The sequence below is a fragment of the Carassius carassius genome, chromosome 2, assembly GCF_963082965.1.
Source record: "Carassius carassius chromosome 2, fCarCar2.1, whole genome shotgun sequence".
In the NCBI taxonomy this organism is placed as follows: Eukaryota; Metazoa; Chordata; class Actinopteri; order Cypriniformes; family Cyprinidae; genus Carassius; species Carassius carassius.
The window spans coordinates 22388861-22410722 of NC_081756.1; the positions used below are offsets into that span (position 1 = coordinate 22388861).

At 41.7% G+C, this 21862-nt stretch overlaps 1 protein-coding gene, 1 long non-coding RNA gene and 1 pseudogene across 2 annotated transcripts in view; 1 reads left to right on the forward strand and 2 right to left on the reverse strand.

Annotated features, from left to right (window-relative positions):
• The window catches only part of LOC132106641 (alpha-ketoglutarate-dependent dioxygenase FTO-like), a 183521-nt pseudogene extending 166852 nt beyond the window's left edge, over nt 1–16669 (reverse strand).
• Nucleotides 1–21862, forward strand: part of LOC132106607 (chromodomain-helicase-DNA-binding protein 9-like) — a 263046-nt gene that overhangs the window by 62935 nt on the left and 178249 nt on the right. The window lies entirely within an intron of this gene.
• LOC132106584 (uncharacterized) lies at nt 11492–12795 on the reverse strand. The gene is made up of 2 exons (XR_009424162.1): nt 12558–12795; nt 11492–11735 (listed from the first exon to the last, which is right to left on the reverse strand). It is a non-coding gene; the product is annotated as an uncharacterized LOC132106584 (long non-coding RNA).

A 21862-nucleotide genomic window follows, 5' to 3' on the forward strand; every position in this document is an offset into this window, starting at 1 on the left:
CATTCACTCATTCACTAATCCCTATATAGTGTATGGCAGTTGAGTTCACTATATCAGGAAGGAGTGAACAAATAAATAAGTGAACGGATTCGGACAGTGACGTATAGCCTACACTGCGCGTGAGACTTGGAGCTGTTGCAAAAACATTGCCATATGTAAGGTCGTGGCCAAAAGTTTAGAGAATTACATAAATATTAGTTTTCAAAAAGTTTGCTGCTAAACTGCTTTTAGATCTTTGTTTCAGTTGTTTCTGTGATGTACTTAAAATATAATTACAAGCACTTCATATGTTTCAAAGGCTTTTATCGACAATTACATGACATTTATGCAAAGAGTCAGTATTTGCAGTGTTGGCCCTTCTTTTTCAGGACCTCTGCAATTCGACTGGGCATGCTCTCAATCAGCTTCTGGGCCAAATCCTGACTGATAGCAACCCATTCTTTCATAATCACTTCTTGGAGTTTGTCAGAATTAGTGGGTTTTTGTTTGTCCACCCGCCTCTTGAGGATTGACCACAAGTTCTCAATGGAATTAAGATCTGGGGAGTTTCCAGGCCATGGACCCAAAATTTCAACATTCTGGTCCCCGAGCAACTTAGTTATCACTTTTGCCTTATGGCACGGTGCTCCATCGTGCTGGAAAATGCATTGTTCTTCACCAAACTGTTGTTGGATTGTTAGAAGTTGTTGCTGTTGGAGGGTGTTTTGGTACCATTGTTTATTCATGGCTGTGTTTTTGGGCAGAATTGTGAGTGAGCCCACTCCCTTGGATGAGAAGCAACCCCACACATGAATGGTGTCAGGATGCTTTACTGTTGGCATGACACAGGACTGATGGTAGCGCTCTGTGCAAAAGGCTCAAGTGATGTGAATATGGACAGAGTATGTACAGCGAGTGTTCGTTCAGACCACGCCTTTTTTCTGACATGTTGCGACATGCCCTGGCTTGTAGAGAACGGCTGTCAGTTTAGTTTCAGTTTCAGTTGAGCTAATCTTCGCATTGTGTTCGTGTGCGTCAGTGACCACAAGTAAGTTGGAACTATATCATATAGATTATAGTTTATATTAGTAATTTATGTTAACGTTGATAGTCATTGACAGCCTTTATATCTGTTGTATGTGTGACTTATATGTTATTCCCATTGTGGTTACGTTTCGGGACATGTTTAGCACTGCTTGTTCAAGTGACTAGAGATAGTTATTCAGTTAACTAAATTGTGTTTATGGAAGTAATATTGATGTTTATTTCCTTTCATTTAGAACCACACCTACACTGTAAAACCATAAGAAATAGTGCCTGTGCATCGCATCTGTATTCCCAAAGTGTGCATCTGTATTCCAGAAGTGATATATCTGTATTCCAAAGTGATATATTAAAGCCTTCAACATATATCTCTGCCTTCCGTGTCCTGACTAGACACCCCATATCGTTGACTAATTTTCATAACCAGAGCCCCATTACAATTTATGGTCCTTCGAGCCGGATAGTGTCAATGATATGGCAACCAGTAAAGAAGGAATCAGCCTCCCTGTTTCGCCAGTGCGCCCCAAACGCTCACTGCAACGCCCAAGATATCTGGATGATTTTTTAGTCGAATATTCAGATCAGCATAGCTTAGCGCAGATGCACAGGCACGAAGAGGAGAGGGAGCTACGCAGTCCTGCTAGAAGCATATCCTCAATGTCACCAATGCATAATGCAAATGAAGCCATTGTTCATCAAGCCTTGGAGACAGCGCGGCAACAGAGTGAAACTGCTAAGAAACAAACAGAGCTTTTGGAGTTTTTCCTGCAGTATCATTCCCCTCGGACCTCAGCTCAGTCGTCAAGGAGGTCATCACGGCATCAGACCCCAGTACGCCAACTCTACCCAGACAGAGGAGGTGAACCACAGCCTTTGCCAACCCTTGTTCCTCACCAACACAGAACTGAGGATCACCCAAGTGTAGCTGCAGAACTAACCCATCAGCTAGAACAAATGACACTTCCTCCGTCTCTCAGCCGAGTCACTCAACCCCCTCAGCATACGCTCGTTCCACGCTATGGCGTTCAAGCTATCAAGCAGGATTCTGAACATGATCCACCAGCTCACCTTCAGCCCAGCTATCCCAGAGAGTCAACCCAGGGTCTACAGCCATCAGTAGGCTTATTAAGAAATGCCACATCATATAGCTCACTCTCGTCCTACCCTATATCGGGTAATTGTGAGCCCAGTGCAGCGGCACCCGGCAGCCAATACGAGAAAGGTAGGGAGCCTCAGTTGGAAAATCCACATCTGGTGCCACCTGAGCCTCATACATCACATCTCTCACATGTGGCTCCTCCCAGATCGCTACATGGAAATCCAGCTTTCGATCAGATGATGCCTTTACCCGTGCACCAGTCAATACCTCAGCCTCCTTATGTACCCCAACCTTTCTACCAAGGGAATCCAGCCATGCTGGCCCATTATCCATCCACTGGATATCAGCATACACCCCCCAATATAGAAGGCCCAACATTTCCTGACTTTACCAAGGAGGACAGAGCTCAATATGTGGAGCTACGCCTTTCCCTTAGTACACTCCTCCATCCTTCTCAGTCCGAGCATTACAAGTATGCCATCTTGCTGAAGCATGTCAAGGTGCCACATGCACATCGCCTAGTGCTAGCTCATGCAGAGTCTAGTATGCCCTACTCTGAAGCTCTGAAAGCACTGGATGAACGCTATGGACGTCCATATCAGTTTGTGCTGAAGGAGATAGAGGACATGGAACGTCTACCCCCCATCCGAGATGATAGAGCTCTCGACGAGTTCTCCATCAGAGTGCAGTCGCTGGTAGGGATGCTGAAAGCTCTCCGAGGTGAAGGCCATGAGGAACTCCACTGCGGCTCCAATGTGAAGCGCCTTCTAAGCAGGCTCCCCAAGCACCAGCAAGAGAGATTTCGTCGTCAACAGTATAGGAAGGACCCGGATAAACTGAAGCTAACGCTCATTGAATTTTCAGAGTGGCTGAAGGCAGAAGTCAGATGCCTGGACATTGAGCCCTCACTTCAAGCTCACAGTGAGAAGGATAAGAGGGAATTTAAGCAGCAGAAGTCCAAGGTTAAGATTACTACGGTTATGCATGGGATAGACAGTTCAAGTAACCATCCATCCGACACGCCCTCTCAAGCAGCTCATTTTATGCGAACCCAAGGGAAGGGTAAGATATCCTGCCCTTACTGTGAGGCAGAACACTACCTCAGCCAATGTGAGAGCTTCGCTAGACTTACCAAATCAGAGATGGTGGACTGGATTAAAGTCAAGAGGAGGTGCTGGAGATGTGGACGTTCTCACCTAGCTTCTGCTTGTGACCTCAAGAAGCCGTGTCGCCTTTGTAAGTCGAAACACCTCTCTGTCCTTCACGAGGTCAACCAGAGGAGTGGGAACGAGCCCACCATCACATCGACGGCAGAGACTCACTACCTGGATCAGCCAAATAGATATAGCCAGGTGCTGTTAAAGATTGTCAGAGTCAATTTGCAATACCAGGATAAAGTGCTTGACACGTATGCAGTGCTGGATGATGGCTCTGAGAGAACCATTCTGCTTTCGTCTGCAGCACGCCACCTAGGAGTACAGGGTCAAGTAGAAGACCTCACACTCCGTACTATCCGCCAAGACATCAAGATACTGTCAGGCTCACGTGTGTCCTTTACGATCACTCCAGCTTCCCAACCAACAAAAAGGTTCTCCATTCAAGGCGCATTCACAGGTGAACACCTAGGCCTCTCTCAGTACAGTTACCCGGTTACCCAGCTCCAGAGAAGATATCGCCATCTACGAGGTCTGGCAATCCCACCCATCGATGGTGTTCAGCCAACCCTCCTGATTGGATCGGATAATGCTGATCTGATCGTTCCGATTGAGCCAGTGCATCTTGGTCCCCCTGGTGGTCCTGCAGCAGTCAAGACTAAGCTCGGTTGGACACTTCAGGGTCCAGCAAAATACCTGCAGCAACAGCTTCCCCCCACACAGTGCTTGTTCACCACAGTTTCCTCCCCTTCTGCTGAGCTGTTCAGTCAAGTTGAACGGTTGTGGCAGTTAGATACACTACCTTTCAAAAGTGAGAGATTGGTGACCAGATCCAGACAGGACAAGTACTCAGTGGACCTATTAGAGGCCGAGACCATCCGTGTAGAAGTAAACGGAGTGCATCGGTACGCTACACCCCTTCTACGAGTCCCAAACATGCCCAAGCTGCAAGTTTCAAAGGAAGTCGTGATGAAGAACCTGCGAAACACAGAGAAGAGGTTAGTACAAGATCCACTGCGTGCATCTACCTACCAGGAGGAGATCAAGAAACTTGAGATTGCTGGGTACGCCACCAAGATTGACTCCTGTGAGGTGGACTCATCCAAGGAGTCGTGGTTCCTGCCCCATCACATGGTCAGACACAATGGCAAGGAGCGGATTGTTTTCAACTGCAGCTTCCAGCTTGGCAGACAAAGTTTGAATAACTACCTCCTTCCTGGTCCAGCCTTAGGACCCTCACTCCTTGGAGTCCTCCTGCGCTTCAGGGAGCATCGAGTCGCAGTAAGTGGAGACATTAAAGGGATGTTTCACCAGGTCCGCCTGCTGGACAGAGACAAGCCTTTGCTGAGGTTCCTTTGGAGGGATCTAAAAACGGACAAACAGCCATCAGTGTACCAGTGGGAGGTTCTGCCGTTCGGGACGACGTGCAGTCCCTGCTGCGCGATCTTTGCTCTTCAGAAACACATCAATGAGTCAAGTCAACCAGGAGAAAATGTCCGCCACAGTGTGGAACAGTGTTTCTACGTCGACAATTGCCTGCAGAGTCTACCCACCGTAGTAGAAGCCAGGAACCTCGTGACGAAGCTTAGAACCATTCTAGCTGCAGGTGGCTTCGATATTCGTCAATGGGCCAGTAACCAGCCAGAGGTGATTCGCAACTTGCCTAAGGAAGCCAAGTCTGACAGCAGCGAGAGATGGGTTTCTCAGACGTATGGTGAAGCTCAAGAAATGACGCTAGGCCTCAGTTGGCACTTCATGGAGGATACACTCCATTACAGGCATCGCCCGGTTTTCCCAAGCCAGACGACCATGCGAAATATCTATAAGATATTAGCAAGCCAGTATGATCCCCTAGGTCATATCCTGCCTTTCACGACAAGGGCCAAAGTTTTGGTCCAGAGACTGTGGGCCAAAGACCGCGACTGGGACGACCCAAACTTACCGGTCGACCTCCTGCAAGCCTGGACTTCATGGGAAGAAGAGCTCCCTCAGCTCTCAACGGTTAGTCTCACCCGGAGTTACTTCCCACTGGACGTGGATGTAAGTGCCATCACCCTCGAGCTTCATGTATTCTGTGATGCATCAGAGTCCGCCTACGGGTCAGTTGCTTACCTACGTGGTGAGGATCCTCATGGCCAAGTCCATGTAGCCTTTGTGCTGGCACGTTCAAGAGTGGCACCGAAGAAACAACAGTCAATGCCACGCCTTGAGCTCTGTGCCGCCCTTACCGGAGCTCAGCTTGCCCAGATGATCCAGAGAGAGCTCACCCTTCAGTTGAGGGACACAGTGCTGTGGTCTGACTCCACCACAGTACTTGCCTGGATACAGTCAGAGTCCTGCAGATACAAGGTGTTTGTAGGGACTCGTGTATCTGAGATTCAGGAGCTGACGGATCACCGGTCATGGAGGTATGTGGACACACAGAATAACCCCGCGGATGCTATCACCAGAGGGATGACACTATCCGACCTAGCCAAGCCAAACCAATTCAGCCAAGGTCCTGCCTTCCTTCGGCTATCACGTGAAAGATGGCCAGCCACAACTTCTTTCGTGGAGGTCACAGATGAGACAGAGATGAAGAGGTCTGCGTTCTGTGGCATTATGTCAGCCATTACGGCTCCAGAGATCCCAGCCACTGAAGACCACTCTACCTTCGAAGATCTCCTTGAGGCAACGAGTAGGTCACTGCATGGGGCGGCCTCCCAATCAAGCGCCCTCAGTGCAGATGACTACGCAGAAGCAGAACTCAGAATCCTTCAGAGAGCACAATATGATAGCTTTCCAGACGAAGTCAAGTGCCTACAAACAGGGAAAGCACTTCCATCCAGCAGTAGGCTCTTGTCACTTGCTCCAGAGTACGATGTCTCTAGGGGCCTTATCCGAGTAGGTGGTAGGCTGCGCCGTTCTACTAGTCTGGAAGATGATGTCGTACACCCAATTGTGCTGGAACCCAAGCACCATATTACCAAACTTATCATACGACAGTACGACAACAAGTTACACCATTCTGGATCGGAGAGGGTCTTCGCAGAGCTCAGGCGCAAGTTTTGGATCCTCCAAGGCCGAGAAGCTGTGCGTCGTCACCAGAGATCCTGCCCGGAGTGCCAGAAATGGAGAGCAAAGCCTGCGATTCCTAAGATGGCAGATCTGCCCCCTTGTCGTCTCCGCCTCCTGAAGCCTCCATTCTATTCAACAGGAGTAGACTGCTTTGGCCCATTCCAGGTCAAGCGAGGTCGGAGTATGGAAAAGAGATGGGGAATTGTTTTTAAGTGTATGACCACCAGGTGCATTCACCTCGATGTGCTGCCCAACATGGATACCGACTCGTTCCTTATGTCACTCAGAAGGTTCGTGGCTAGACGGGGAACTCCCTTCGAGCTTCTCTCTGACTGTGGGACCAACTTCCGCGGAGGGGAGCACGAGCTCAAGGCAAGTTTTGAGGCCATGTGTGTGGAGCTGCAGACTAAGTTGGCTAAGCACCAGATCCGTTTCCAGTTCAACCCACCAAATGCACCTCACTTTGGTGGAGCCTGGGAGCGGGAAGTCAGATCCATTAAGGCTGCACTCTATGTTACTCTGGGAGCACAGACAGTGACCGAAGAAGTCTTGCAGACAGTCCTGATTGAGGTGGAGGGAATCCTCAACTCCAAGCCACTGGGCTATGTGTCGACAGATGTAGCCGATGTGGATCCCGTGACCCCCAATTACCTCCTCATGGGGCGGCCCGACTCTTCGCTTCCTCAGGTGGTGTACCCTGAGTCTGAGATTCTCAGTCGAAGAAGATGGCGGCACAGTCAGGTGTTAGCTGACCAGTTTTGGACGCATTTCATACGGAACTACTTGCCTTTCTTGCAATCAAGGCAGAAATGGGTAAAGGACACAGAGAACCTCACTGTGGGTACAGTGGTGATGGTAATTGACCAAAGGTTACCTCGTGCATTGTGGCCCGTGGGACGAGTCACAAAGACCATTAGGAGTGTCGATGGGAAAGTGAGGACTGCTGAGGTGCAGGTAGATGGGAGGACCTACACCAGACCAGTGGCCAAGCTCATTGAGCTGCCAGCCATACCGGATAATGCCTCGACAGCAGCTCCTGTGGGTAGTTGAGCCTCTCCAGGAGATAATTCACACCGTGAATTATGGGGCGGCTGTGCAAAAGGCTCAAGTGATGTGAATATGGACAGAGTATGTACAGCGAGTGTTCGTTCAGACCACGCCTTTTTTCTGACATGTTGCGACATGCCCTGGCTTGTAGAGAACGGCTGTCAGTTTAGTTTCAGTTTCAGTTGAGCTAATCTTCGCATTGTGTTCGTGTGCGTCAGTGACCACAAGTAAGTTGGAACTATATCATATAGATTATAGTTTATATTAGTAATTTATGTTAACGTTGATAGTCATTGACAGCCTTTATATCTGTTGTATGTGTGACTTATATGTTATTCCCATTGTGGTTACGTTTCGGGACATGTTTAGCACTGCTTGTTCAAGTGACTAGAGATAGTTATTCAGTTAACTAAATTGTGTTTATGGAAGTAATATTGATGTTTATTTCCTTTCATTTAGAACCACACCTACACTGTAAAACCATAAGAAATAGTGCCTGTGCATCGCATCTGTATTCCCAAAGTGTGCATCTGTATTCCAGAAGTGATATATCTGTATTCCAAAGTGATATATTAAAGCCTTCAACATATATCTCTGCCTTCCGTGTCCTGACTAGACACCCCATATCGTTGACTAATTTTCATAACCAGAGCCCCATTACACGCTCACCTTTTCTTCTCCGGACAAGCCTTTTTCCAGATGCCCCAAACAATCGGAAAGGGGCTTCATCGGATAACATGACTTTGCCCCAGTCCTCAGCAGTCCATTCACTATACTTTCTGCAGAAGATCAATCTGTCCCTGATGTTTTTTTTGGAGAGAAGTGGCTTCTTTGCTGCCCTTCTTGACACCAGGCCATCTTCCAAAAGTCTTCGCCTCACTGTGCGTGCAGATGCGCTCACACCGGCCTGCTGCCATTCCTGAGCAAGCTCTGCACTGGTGGCACTACGATCCCGCAGCTGAATCCTCTTTAGGAGACGATCCTGGCGCTTGCTGGACTTTCTTGGACGCCCTGAAGCCTTCTTTACAAGAATTGAACCTCTTTCCTTGAAGTTCTTGATGATCCTATAAATTGTTGATTTAGGTGCAATCTTAGTAGCCACAATATCCTTGCCTGTGAAGCCATTTTTATGCAACGCAATGATGGCTGCACACGTTTCTTTGCAGGTCCCCATGGTTAACAATGGAAGAACAATGATTTCAAGCATCACCCTCCTTTTAACATGTCAAGTCTGCCATTCTAACCCAATCAGCCTGACATAATGATCTCCAGCTTTGTGCTCGTCAACATTCTCACCTGAGTTAACAAGACGATTACTGAAATGATCTCAGCAGGTCCTTTAATGACAGCAATGAAATGCAGTGGAATTCATCTGATGCAATTCATCTGATCACTCTTCATAACATTCTGGAGTTATAAAAATTTAAGCAGCAACTTTTCCAATTTCCAATATTTATGTAATTCTCAAAACTTTTGGCCACGACTGTACTTTTATATTAAATGTACCTAATTTTAGAAAATAATACTAATAGCAATAATACTCAAAATTACTTTATATTGCAGTTATACATACCTCCGCGTCAGCTTTGTGGTTTCATCGATGGTATATAATTATCATTTTTTTTGTAATGCTTTTACGTTCATAATCATTAAATGCTATTAAAATTACGTACTGAGAACAAAAATAAACACACATAAACACGTTCATAATTATGTATTTATTATGTTTAGTATCTTGACACTCGCTCAAGCAGCGTTTTGAGCTCAGATAAGATGGTTGTAGAGCGTCCTCAGGCGACCGTTAATTTTACATCAGAATACACTACCTGTTATTAACGAAAAAATGTAAATTATCCACCAAATTATCATCATTTTTGTAAGTTAACAACGATGCCACCTCAGTAAATTCGTCAAATATTAAACTGAGTTATTGCTAACATAACATATTTTAATATAAATAATGTAGGAAAAACGTTAAAACATAAATAATTAAGATGCAAACGTCATCTCTCATTCAAACTCGCTCGCACCCGCTCTCGCTTCCAGCTCGACGCCACTCCGCATTGGATTGTGGGCAATAGTGCTTCAGCAAGTGTCTGCCAGCTCTAAGGTACTGAACTCTGAGACTTACTCACACTACAAAGGCACGGCTACACTCAAATCTCTGGTTGGAATTTCCCCGGATGGGAGCATGACTTTTGTGAGCAGTCTTTACACAGGAAGCATCTCTGATAAAGAAATCACCAAGTCATCTGGCATTTTGAATCTTCTTGAAGAGGGTGATGCTGTGATGGTAGACAAAGGCTTTTTAATCAAAGACCTACTTGATGAAATTCATGCCACAGTAGTTATTCCACCTTTTCTTGGCCCAAGTGGACAGTTCAGCCCATGAGGAGCTCGCACACACACACAACATTGCTCGTTTGAGGATTCACATTGAACGGGCCATTCGTCGAATCAAGGAATATCACATTTTTGATTGTGTGATTCCTTTGTCATTGGCTGGTTCTGTAAATCAGCTCTGGACTGTGTGTGGTATCCTCACAAATTTTCATGGTCCACTGTTTTGAGTTAACATAAAAACAAAAAAAAGTGCACATGGAATCACAAAAGTGCAATTTTGTATTTTTATTATATAGTTTATATACTGGATTTGCATGTATATTTAAGAAAAATGTTAAACATATTTACATATTATTTTTTAAATAAAATGATAAAATTTTTATAATACAGAATTTTTACATATTGTAATTCTTACCACATTTTTGTTGCAAAAACATTTCAATATAAAAATGTACCTTTTAATTAGTTTCTCTTTGTAATAACATTTGTACTATTAATATTTACAGACATGTCTGAAGTGTGAGAGAATTAAAACATTCTGCATTTCATAGGAATACAGTTTCATTTGTCATATTTACAGTTTATAAAGATGGTAAATTAAAATCAAGAGTTTTTCTTTTTTTACAGGGGAAAAAACTATTTAACAGAGAATGCAATGTATTAACATTTTTATGGTAATAGTTTATCCAAATTGGAAATTTGTTCATAAATTGCTTAACATATTTTTTTTCCAAACCTGTATTTATTTATTTCTCCTAGTGAACATAGAAAATACTTTGAGGAATGCAAGTAACCAAACAGTTAATCGTTGACTTTTTCTTCCATACTATGGAAAATCAGTGCCTATTGCCAACTGTTTTGTTACCCACATTCCTCAAAGTATCTAATGTGTTCAGCATACAAAAATTAATTTATGCATGTTTGGCACTATCCCTTTAAGAATTAAATACACTTCAAAAGGTAATTTGAGGTTTTGTTTCGGTTTACACTCTCCTGTTGCAGAGAACAGGTAAGAAACAGCTGAAAAAGAAAAAATCAAGCTTACACTTCAGCTACTCCCATTCATCTTTGTTGAAATGGATACGTTCCAGGTGGTAATCACTATTGCATTTTACAAAAAAGTCACACCAGGTAAACCCACTAATCCCCATTTGTCCAACAATCTGATAGTAGTACTCGTGGGTCTTTTTTAGAGTGAAGTTCCCTGCTGCATTTGTCAAATATGAGCAGTTTTTGAAGCTGTCTTTGTTTGGGCATTTGATCTCGAGAAGACCGTGGACAGGATCTGCTGTAAGGTCAACTACTTTCCTGTCAGGTGAGGCTCCTAGGTGAGGGGCATGATGATTAATTATTAAGCCACAGGGAAACAATTTGTTTCCAGTGAGTTTTTCATATTCTGCAGCAGCAACAGGCTCAAGTTGTATGCCTCTTTTCATAGCTTTGGTCTGAATGGTTTGTTTTGCACACATGTCAGCAGCTAACTTGTCAAAGTCTTTAACTCTAGAACAGACCCGCTTAAAAGATGTTGATGTGATCCTCTCTGCGCGTAGCCGATGCCAAGTGATGCTGCTTTGGTCCCTGGTTCCACTTTCCAGGTGTAGTGAATCTTCTGATGTAATTATCAGACCATGTAATTTAGAAGCTTTTAGGTTTTCCCTCAGATTCTCTTCAAATTCACTACAGGGCAATGGGACAGGGACTGGGCAGTAAACATTTGGAAAAATTCCCTCACTTGTGCGGTTTACTCTATGGGTACTACTTTTTGGTGGTTTTACTTTGGAAACCGATACTGTGCTGATTGGCTTTGGCTTTAGTCCTAATGTTCTTGATGGCACATGCCATGTTTGAGGCAAAGAGGTTTTACTTGCTCTTGGTGGTACAGATTTATGCTCCATTTTTAGGTAGTGAGCCAGTGTGTAAAGTAGTCCTAGTAAATGATTACAGTGCCCCAATCCTGCTCTACAAGTGCAGTGGGTGTCTCGGATAAAAGGGTTTTCTGAAGACAGCTCCACCTGCAAAAAAGCAACAAAATGTTAAGAAAAAGACATTTACTAACCCTAACTCACATTTCAAAACAAGGTGTACAAAATAACAGGTGTTTTTTTGTTTTTTTAATACTTTGGTCTTAAAGTATTTCAAAACTATAACGGTTGTTGGTATAACTAAGTTACACTTACGTTATAACAAGTTATAAAAAAGTAATTAGTTACAATCTACTTATTACATCTGTGTAATAAGATAAGTCAGTTAATGTTTTTTGTTTGTTTTTTATATCCCAAACAGCTATCAGCCTAACCGTTTAATTCCCCCAGTACTTATATAAAGAAATGTATTTACAACATTAAAGATCAGAAAAACTACTTAAGACCATATTCATGTCACCAATAACAACTTGCATTTTAGAATGGCGCTGCTTACTAGAAACACCTGGTATTTAGTATGAACGAACGAACAAACATACAAACAAGGTCCAAAAATGAACGGAGGACCAAAACTTGAACTCAACATGAACCCTCCTTAACATGGAGGGTGTAACGTAGAAATTTCCTCACAACAACACAAAATACCTTCATGTTGTAAGGCGCCTCGTTCTTTCGCATCGAGCGAAAAGACCGGGCCCTAACACTACAGCCTGCTTCATTTCTCTTCACTGTAAAACCACAGGTATCATGGACATCAAACATTACAGTTCAACACTTCGAGTTGGCTAAGAGGCTAATGCACATACAATCAGTATGTAATGTTAGGTCGTTCGGCAACATTAGCGCTATCGTGATCTTCTATGCAGTATGCTAAGCTAACCTCACAAGAAAGTTGAAAAAGTAACTGTTTACCTTCAACATCATGGATATAACCCTCGACCCAGTTGCTGTAACCCTTCAGGAGGATAGACCTGGGAATTTTTGATCCTTCGTCCACCCATGACTCCACAACATTGAGCGTAAGAGGAGGAAGATATGACAGGTTCGTAGTCCACACAGCCATGTTTAGTTGTTGTTATTTCCGGTTTACCCTCACAGCCTCGTTTTCGATTCAAAATTGCGGCGGGCTGAATAAGGCGTATACATCGGTTGTACACTCGAAATCAGAATGAATTGTGGGTAAAAAGTAGTGGACAAATGTAGGGAATGAAGTAGTTCACTCAGAATTCGGACAGCACTACAAAATGGCTGACACCCCATATATTGCACTATATAGTGGATAGGGAGCGGTTTCGGACACAGCAAGTGATGCGCGGGTTGATCCAAAATGAACGGGCGCCTGCGGTCGCCCGCGGATATGAGTTCAAAAATATTTTTAATGATATTTGGGTCGCGGTCGGTCGGTCCTAGTACTAGACACATTTTTGAAATACATAGGCCTACACTTTATTGGCTGAATAACTGGCATGAAGATGACTCACGAGCTCAGTCTGCACGTAGAGATGGAGGCGGCACAGAAGACTGCATGGGGAGCAACATCGCTGTTTTTGGTAAAACATGATTTTGACGACTTCATTAAGTTTTGTTTTATAGAAAACTCTTTTTAAAAGATTTTCGTTTTGTATAAATTGTATCTTAATTTTGATCAATGTTTTATCAATCAGTTGCCCGTATTTAATAAATAAGAAGCAAATATATAGCCTAGCAGACAATGTAATAAGGCGCCGGCATGATCACTTGCATTACATGTTAACTAAACTCAGCGTGTGCCTCACAGATTTGATAAATATAGGATATCACAGAAAGCTTGAAATGTCTTCTTTTAAACGAAAATATTCAAACCAAAATAAACGGGCTACTCTCTGATGATGTAATCCATATGAAATGTGCATTTCTCTCTGGCGTTCATGGCGAGTCTCCGTCGTCAACTTCATCTTTGCAGCAACACAGAAAACACCAGTTTATTACTAAACAATAAAATGACTCCTTGCATATTTTCGAACCAGCAGGCCATTCTGGGTTGAGCGAGACCCCTAATGAGCGAGAGTATCAGGATATATTCAGAAATGCGCTCTCCGCTCACAAACTCAGATCGGAACAAACCCGAGCCTCAATGTCTGCTGACCTTGCAGAAACATACAAATAGACATACAGTAGCCAGACTAGACTATTTTAGTACAAGTTATGAGCTTACTGACGATTTTTGTATAATTCTTGACAAAATTATAATATATTAAGTTTTTTTTTTTTGCCTAGTTAGTTTTGCCTACGTTCCTATGGCCCAATGACGCTACGATGAGCATTTACTGCTTTTAAAAAATGCGGGCCAGGAAGCAATATTTTATTTTTTTGCGGTCCGAGTTGCAGTCGGGTTAGTTGAAAACGTCGGTCGGGTGCGGGTTACTAATACATTGTCCCGCTCATCACTGGTGCGAGTGGATAGATTCGCGCTCGCGCATGATTTTAATGTGCTTTCGCGTTACAATAATGCGCTCTATTTGCTGCTTCTGAACCGTGTACACATAACTTACTGTATACGCACTGCAGATGGAGTACGTGTGACCCTTGGGCAATAAATATATTGGGCAAAACATATAACACCTGAGGCACCGCTACAGTGAGCTTTATGACCAATGCATGGCAAAAAAAGAAGAAAAAAAATCCTTGAACACGGTTTTATTTTATTTATTTTTTTTTTCCATATGTCTAGACATTTTGTTTGACATCTTTACATAGTGATTATTTTGACTTTTGACTTATGTCTGTTCTAGAGACATTTGATAAAGCTCTCATTGGTTTTCTTTTGGAAATATGTTTAAAGTTTATACTGAATGCACTTTTGACTGTAAAGCATGTCTGTGTGTGTCAAAATCGTGATTAAAATCGAAATCGCAAAATTGATCAAAAAATCGGGATAGGTTTTTTTGTCCATATCGCACAGCCCTATTTAACAGTATTTTGGGTTAAAGGCTATGTAAGGTCACTTCTAAAAGGATGAAGTCAGTTTTAATAGGTTATTAGCCGATAGTCTTCCTCTTTTAATGCATGATAATGGAAGTGCTCTTTTTATCATACATATGTGCCGCATATGGTTAGGAAATGCCTGGCAAAGCTGAACTAAGGATAAACATAATTCCTTTTTTAAATGGACAGTTCACAGGCCTTCTGCTGACATGCATCCACATCCTAATTTTTTGGGCACAAATGCACACGTTTATGGCTTAGACAACAATGTACTCCCTTTTATATATTATTATGATTAAATGGACCTGCATTTTATATTTTGTAACTGCAGGAATACACACCAGAGCCTCAGTCTATCTGATCTGTGGTTTTCTTCCCAGAGCTGTTTATTTTTATAAAGAAGAGAGATAAGACGAAATGAGATGGGGCAGGGTAGCAGACCTGTCTGTCTGTCCGTCTGCTGTACAGACCCAAAAACAACTGGATCAAAATCTCAGGGACTCATCTGGTCACTGTGTCATCCGCAATAAAGTGGAGGAACCACGTACTACACAGATTCCCTGCAGTCAGACATGATCCAAAATCATGCTATCAGAGAATGCAGACTAAAACTGAAAAAAAAGAAAAAAAAAAAAGAAAAATGAAATGGGGTTATAAAAAGAGAAAAATGAATAAATGGGCTGCTGACAGAACTTCTCAACTTTGCTGACTATACTACAGACAAATCAAACATAGTCATTTGAAGTGCAAACAAAATGCTACATTAGTATTTGTATTTTGATAATCAAACTAAATACAGAAAGTGGCATGACAACTTGTCATGTACAATTATAAATAAATGTAATATTTTCAAATATGCAGGCATGTTAAACAATAATTCCAGAAACAAGTAAAGCACAATATTTGCAATACTTCAAATGCACTATATCCAAAAAAAAAAAGAAAGATTAAATTTTTCAGAGATTATTATGAAAGCTCAGTGGAGCTTCTTCATTAAAGGGACAATAATTACTCCTGATTTTTTTGGCATTCTGTTGGTTTGTGACATCTTTTCCCTTATCCATATATATAAAATAATAATAATAATTAAAATATATTTTTAAATACTCCAAAACTATAAGAAATTTAATAAGCCTAATATGGAATATAACAAAATATAAAAGGATGAATTGGCAGCATAATTTCTTACCACTGTGCTAGCAACACTGAGTTCATGGGTTTGATTGCCAGGGACTGCATGAATCAAAAAAATATATCTATACCCTGACTGCAAAAAGCTGTATGATAATAATATTAACTGTCCAAGTATCTGTCAAGGGCAGTGTAAAATAATAATCAGGGTTTATGCTGTGATAATAACCACTGTATCTACTTTCAGGACCAAAAAGCTTCACACTATGATGCTTAAAAAAATTGCACCCTGAAAAAGTAACACATTCGGATAAAAACATCTGCACCACAACAGTTATTTATATTACACTGTCCCTGCACAATTAAAAACACAACATGTCCGTGTCCTGGCCGGCTCATGGATGAATCTTTTGTTTAGTAAAAAAACAGATGAAAACACGACACATAAATAAAATAAACGAGGTTTAGCAGAGACACATGCAGAGTGATAGAGACCTGGACACGCGTCCTGACTTCATACATTACTACCACGACTGAGCTCGCTATAACACCGCCACACAAAACACTCCAGCAAAGACACGGTGTGACAGTCATGAGAAAACACTCCCCCCGCGCTGTGCCTCAACACACACTCGCGTGCCGGATGACTGTGGGCACACAGAGACAAAAATCCTCCGATTAAAGAATGGAAACATTACAAGAGCAATCAGCAGCATCACATGCGCACTTCAAATGAACACACAGCAGCAACTAGCGCGTGCATTACCGCCACGGACACACTGAACGGTGTCTTACAAACTCCACAACTACATGTGGTGCTCGGCGATCTGAGAGAAAACTACAAGCGATACCTTTCTCCTCTTTTCCCTCTCACTGTCATCCGATCTTTTCATGTTCCTGAAGTACTGTTTACGCTGCCTCGGTTTCATAGCGCACAGATCTGGGTGATGTAGTCTTTAGATTGTGCCGTTAAGCTTGTAAACATTAATTGAGCGGATTTAAATATAATATTTGCTGTGTTTATGATATTATATTAAACATGTATGACAATAAACCTGATGTTGTTATTTTACATTGAGGTTATATTTATAAGTCGCTACCAGCATTTTGGCCAGGACTACATTTCCCAGAATCCTCGCGCCAGGAAAAAAACTCGCTTGTAATGAGAGTCAAACTGGAAGTATATACAAGCTCAGCTGTGCTGTGAGAGATTCCTAAAGGATTTTATGCATATGCGATGCTAGACGTGATGTTAAAATAATGCTCATGAAGGGAATTGGCCAACACGAGTCATAGAAACTCAATTTAGAATAGAGATCAGGTATCTAGGTAGGCTATCATAAATTATTCTGTTGTCTTAAGGATATTTTTATATGCCTTTTGTAAAAATTTTCAGATAGAATATGAAATAAACGTCATATTGTTTTTGTTATTGGGGTCAGGCTTTCTGAAATTTTCAGGAATGTATAAATAAATACATAGAAAATAAATCTTTATATATATATATATATATATATATATATATCCTCTAACCATTCCCTTTAGATTAATAATGTTGTAAAATTTATAGTGCAAATTAAATGTTTAAATTCTTTACTTAATTTACGAACTAACGCTGATTGGCCAATCAGAACTCGGAACAAGCAGCCAGCTGAAGCAGGTTTCCGTCATTTTTCGTGCAAAATGGTTCAGGCGCAACTTTTGAAGTTATGAAGACATTCCCCTCACATAATTTTATTGTGCTGTATGTGTGACTGTGAGGGACTGAGAGGCGATAGGAGAGCTGACGAGTATGTCACCGACTTTGCAAAAAAAAAACTAACAAAAAACACATCTTGAGAGTCCAGAAGTATTCACTGAGTGATGAAGCCCATTAGATGCAGTTTGAACCCCGTTATAATTAAAGCAATGAAAGAACATACCCATGTATGAGTTTTTAGATTCATTGCACAAGCAATGCACTTTTCTGAATGTCATCACATAAATATGTTTATAATTGTATACAACAGTGTAGACTAGCAACGGAGGTTTCATTCCTTGAATTAACCTGTTTTTGAACGAATCATGTGAGCCAGTGATTCACAGTCCGTTCACTTGTTTTGTTTCTAATTGAATCAGCCGTTTTGAACGAATCCTTTGATTTGAATGATTCAATAAATTGTTAAAACAGGGATTTGCTCCCTATGGGCGGTTTTATTGTAATCTCTATTTATCCATGACTGTCCTAAACCAGAAGAGGTCCCAGCACAAAAACACATTCAGTAAAATATTGTTTAATTAGCAGTATTGAACCAAATTCGTTCAAATTAAGTGACTTTGAACGTGGAGTGGTTGTTGGTGACAGACGGGCTGGTCTGAGTATTTCAAAAAAGAGAAAATATCCAGTGTGTGGCAGTTGTGTGGACGGAAATGCCTTGTTGATCTCAGAGGTCAAAGGAGAATGGGCAGACTGGTTAGAGATGATAGAAAGGCAGCAGTAACTCAAATAACCACTCTTTACGACCAAGATATGCAGAATACCATCTCTGAACGCACAACACTTTGAATCCTGAAGCAGATGGGCTACAGCAGCAGAAGACCATGCTGGGTGCCACTCCTGTCAGCTAAGAACAGACAATGGAGGCTACAATTTGTAAAGGCTCACCAAAATCAGACAATAGAAAATTGGGAAAACATTGCCTGATCAGATGAGTCTCAATTTCTGCTGCGACATTCAGATGGTAGAGTCAGAATTTGGCATTAAGAACATTAAAGCATGGATCCATCCTGCCTTGTCTCAAAGGTTCAGGTTGCTGGTGGTGGTGTAATGGTGTGGGGGATAATTTCTTGGCACACTTTGGGCCCCTTAGTACCAATTGAGCATCGTTTAAACACCACAGCCTACCTGAGTATTTTTGCTGATCATGTCCATCACTTTATGACTACAGTGTACCCATCTTCTGATGGCTACTTCCAGCAGGATAATGCACAATGTCACAAAGCTCAAATCATCTCAGACTGGTTTCTTGAACATGACAATGAGTTCACTTAAGTCAGATGGCCTCCACAGTCAACAGATCTCAATCCAGTAGAGCAGCTTTGGGATGTGGTGGAACGGAAGATTCGCATCATGGATGTGCAGTTGACAAATCTGCAACAACTGCGTGATGCTATCATGTCAATATGGACCAAAATCTCTGAGGAATGTTTCCAAACCCTTGTTGAATCTATGCCACAAATATTTAAGGCAGTTCTGAAGGCACAAGGGGGTTGCAAGGTGTACCTAATAAAGTGGCCAGTGAGTGTGTGTATGTGTGTGTGTGTGTGTGTGTGTGTATATATATATATATATATATATATATATATATATATATATATATATATATATATATATATATATATATATATACAAGAAGGAGAGTGATGGGGTGCTGCGCCAGATGACCTGGCCTCCACAGTCACCGGACCTGAACCCAATCGAGATGGTTTAGGGGTGAGCTGGACCGCAGACTGAAGGCAAAAGGGCCAACAAGTGCTAAGCATCTCTCGGGGAACTCCTTCAAGACTGTTGGAAGACCATTTCAGGTGACTACCTCTTGAAGCTCATCAAGAGAATGCCAAGAGTGTGCAAAGCAGTAATCAAAGCAAAAGGTGGCTACTTTGAAGAACTTAGAATATGAATAATTTTCAGTTCTTTCACACTTTTTTGTTATGTATATAATTCCATATATAATTCCACATGTGTTAATTCATAGTTTTGATGCCTTCAGTGTGAATCTACAATTTTCATAGTCATGAAAATAAAGAATACTTTTTGAATGAGAAGGTGTTTCCAAACTTTTGGTCTGTACTGTATATATATATATATATATATATATACAACCCGAATTCCGGAAAAGTTGGGACGTTTTTTAAATTTTAATAAAATGAAAACTAAAAGACTTTCAAATCACATGAGCCAATATTTTATTCACAATAGAACATAGATAACATAGCAAATGTTTAAACTGAGAAAGTTTACAGTTTTATTCACAAAATGAGCTCATTTCAATTTTGATTTCTGCTACAGGTCTCAAAATAGTTGGGACGGGGCATGTTTACCATGGTGTAGCATCTCCTTTTCTTTTCAAAACAGTTTGAAGACGTCTGGGCATTGAGGCTATGAGTTGCTGGAGTTTTGCTGTTGGAATTTGGTCCCATTCTTGCCTTATATAGATTTCCAGCTGCTGAAGAGTTTGTGGTCGTCTTTGACGTATTTTTCGTTTAATGATGCGCCAAATGTTCTCTATAGGTGAAAGATCTGGACTGCAGGCAGGCCAGGTTAGCACCCGGACTCTTCTACGACGAAGCCATGCTGTTGTTATAGCTGCAGTATGTGGTTTTGCATTGTCCTGCTGAAATAAACAAGGCCTTCCCTGAAATAGACGTTGTTTGGAGGGAAGCATATGTTGCTCTAAAACCTTTATATACCTTTCAGCATTCACAGAGCCTTCCAAAACATGCAAGCTGCCCATACCGTATACACTTATGCACCCCATACCATCAGAGATGCTGGCTTTTGAACTGAACGCTGATAACATGCTGGAAGGTCTCCCTCCTCTTTAGCCCGGAGGACACGGCGTCCGTGATTTCCAACAAGAATGTCAAATTTGGACTCGTCTGACCATAAAACACTATTCCACTTTGAAATAGTCCATTTTAAATGAGCCTTGGCCCACAGGACACGACGGCGCTTCTGGACCATGTTCACATATGGCTTCCTTTTTGCATGATAGAGCTTTAGTTGGCAATTGCTGATGGCACGGCGGATTGTGTTTACCGACAGTGGTTTCTGAAAGTATTCCTGGGCCCATTTAGTAATGTCATTGACACAATCATGCCGATGAGTGATGCAGTGTCGTCTGAGAGCCCGAAGACCACGGGCATCCAATAAAGGTCTCCGGCCTTGTCCCTTACACACAGAGATTTCTCCAGTTTCTCTGAATCTTTTGATGATGTTATGCACTGTAGATGATGAGATTTGCAAAGCCTTTGCAATTTGACGTTGAGGAACATTGTTTTTAAAGTTTTCCACAATTTTTTTACGCAGTCTTTCACAGATTGGAGAGCCTCTGCCCATCTTTACTTCTGAGAGACTCTGCTTCTCTAAGACAAAGCTTTTATAGCTAATCATGTTACAGACCTGATATCAATTAACTTAATTAATCACTAGATGTTCTCCCAGCTGAATCTTTTCAAAACTGCTTGCTTTTTTAGCCATTTGTTGCCCCCGTGCCAACTTTTTTGAGACCTGTAGCAGGCATTAAATTTTAAATGAGCTAATTAAGTGGATAAAAGTGTAAAATTTCTCAGTTTAAACATTTGCTACGTTATCTATGTTCTATTGTGAATAAAATATTGGCTCATGTGATTTGAAATTCCTTTAGTTTTCATTTTATTAAAATTTAAAAGCGTTCCAACTTTTCCGGAATTCAGGTTGTATATATATATATATATATATATATATATGGTGATTGTTTGTGTGTAATATTCCTTCATCTTATAACAATATCTGTATATTTGACTGTACTTGAACTAGACAAACTTTTGGATAGACATTAATTTAAGACATTAATTAAATGTAATTAATCAGTTTTGACCAAAGTATGTATATAATACAGATTAGGATTAAATTAACACACATTTTACATTTGACCCATTGTAATCAAGTATGATCACAATGGTTTTCCAATTTGATCTGTTGGGAACTCAGAAACGAAGACCAGGAGACTCTTGGGTAATCTTCAGCAGGATTCTTTATTGAGAACGGTCTGCGTGGCGCTGCAGTCATCAAGAAGTCTAACTTGTCCTTAAGACATTGTAGTTTTTATACATTCAAGTGGGAGGGATCCCTACCGTAGAGGTGGAGACAATGTAAACAAAGCATGCAAATTGAATCAGGAAAATGTCAGACACTGTAATTTTCCCAGCCTTGATCTCATCAGCATAACAGTGTCATTCAAATGCATAGGTGCTAATTCAATCAGTCTGGCAAGACTGGTGAGGAAGAGCACAAAGACAAAAGGTCATTATCTCAGACTCTTGATTTTCTTGATTTGATCTTCTTGGATATGTCAGCTTTATTACCTACTATTATATTGGAA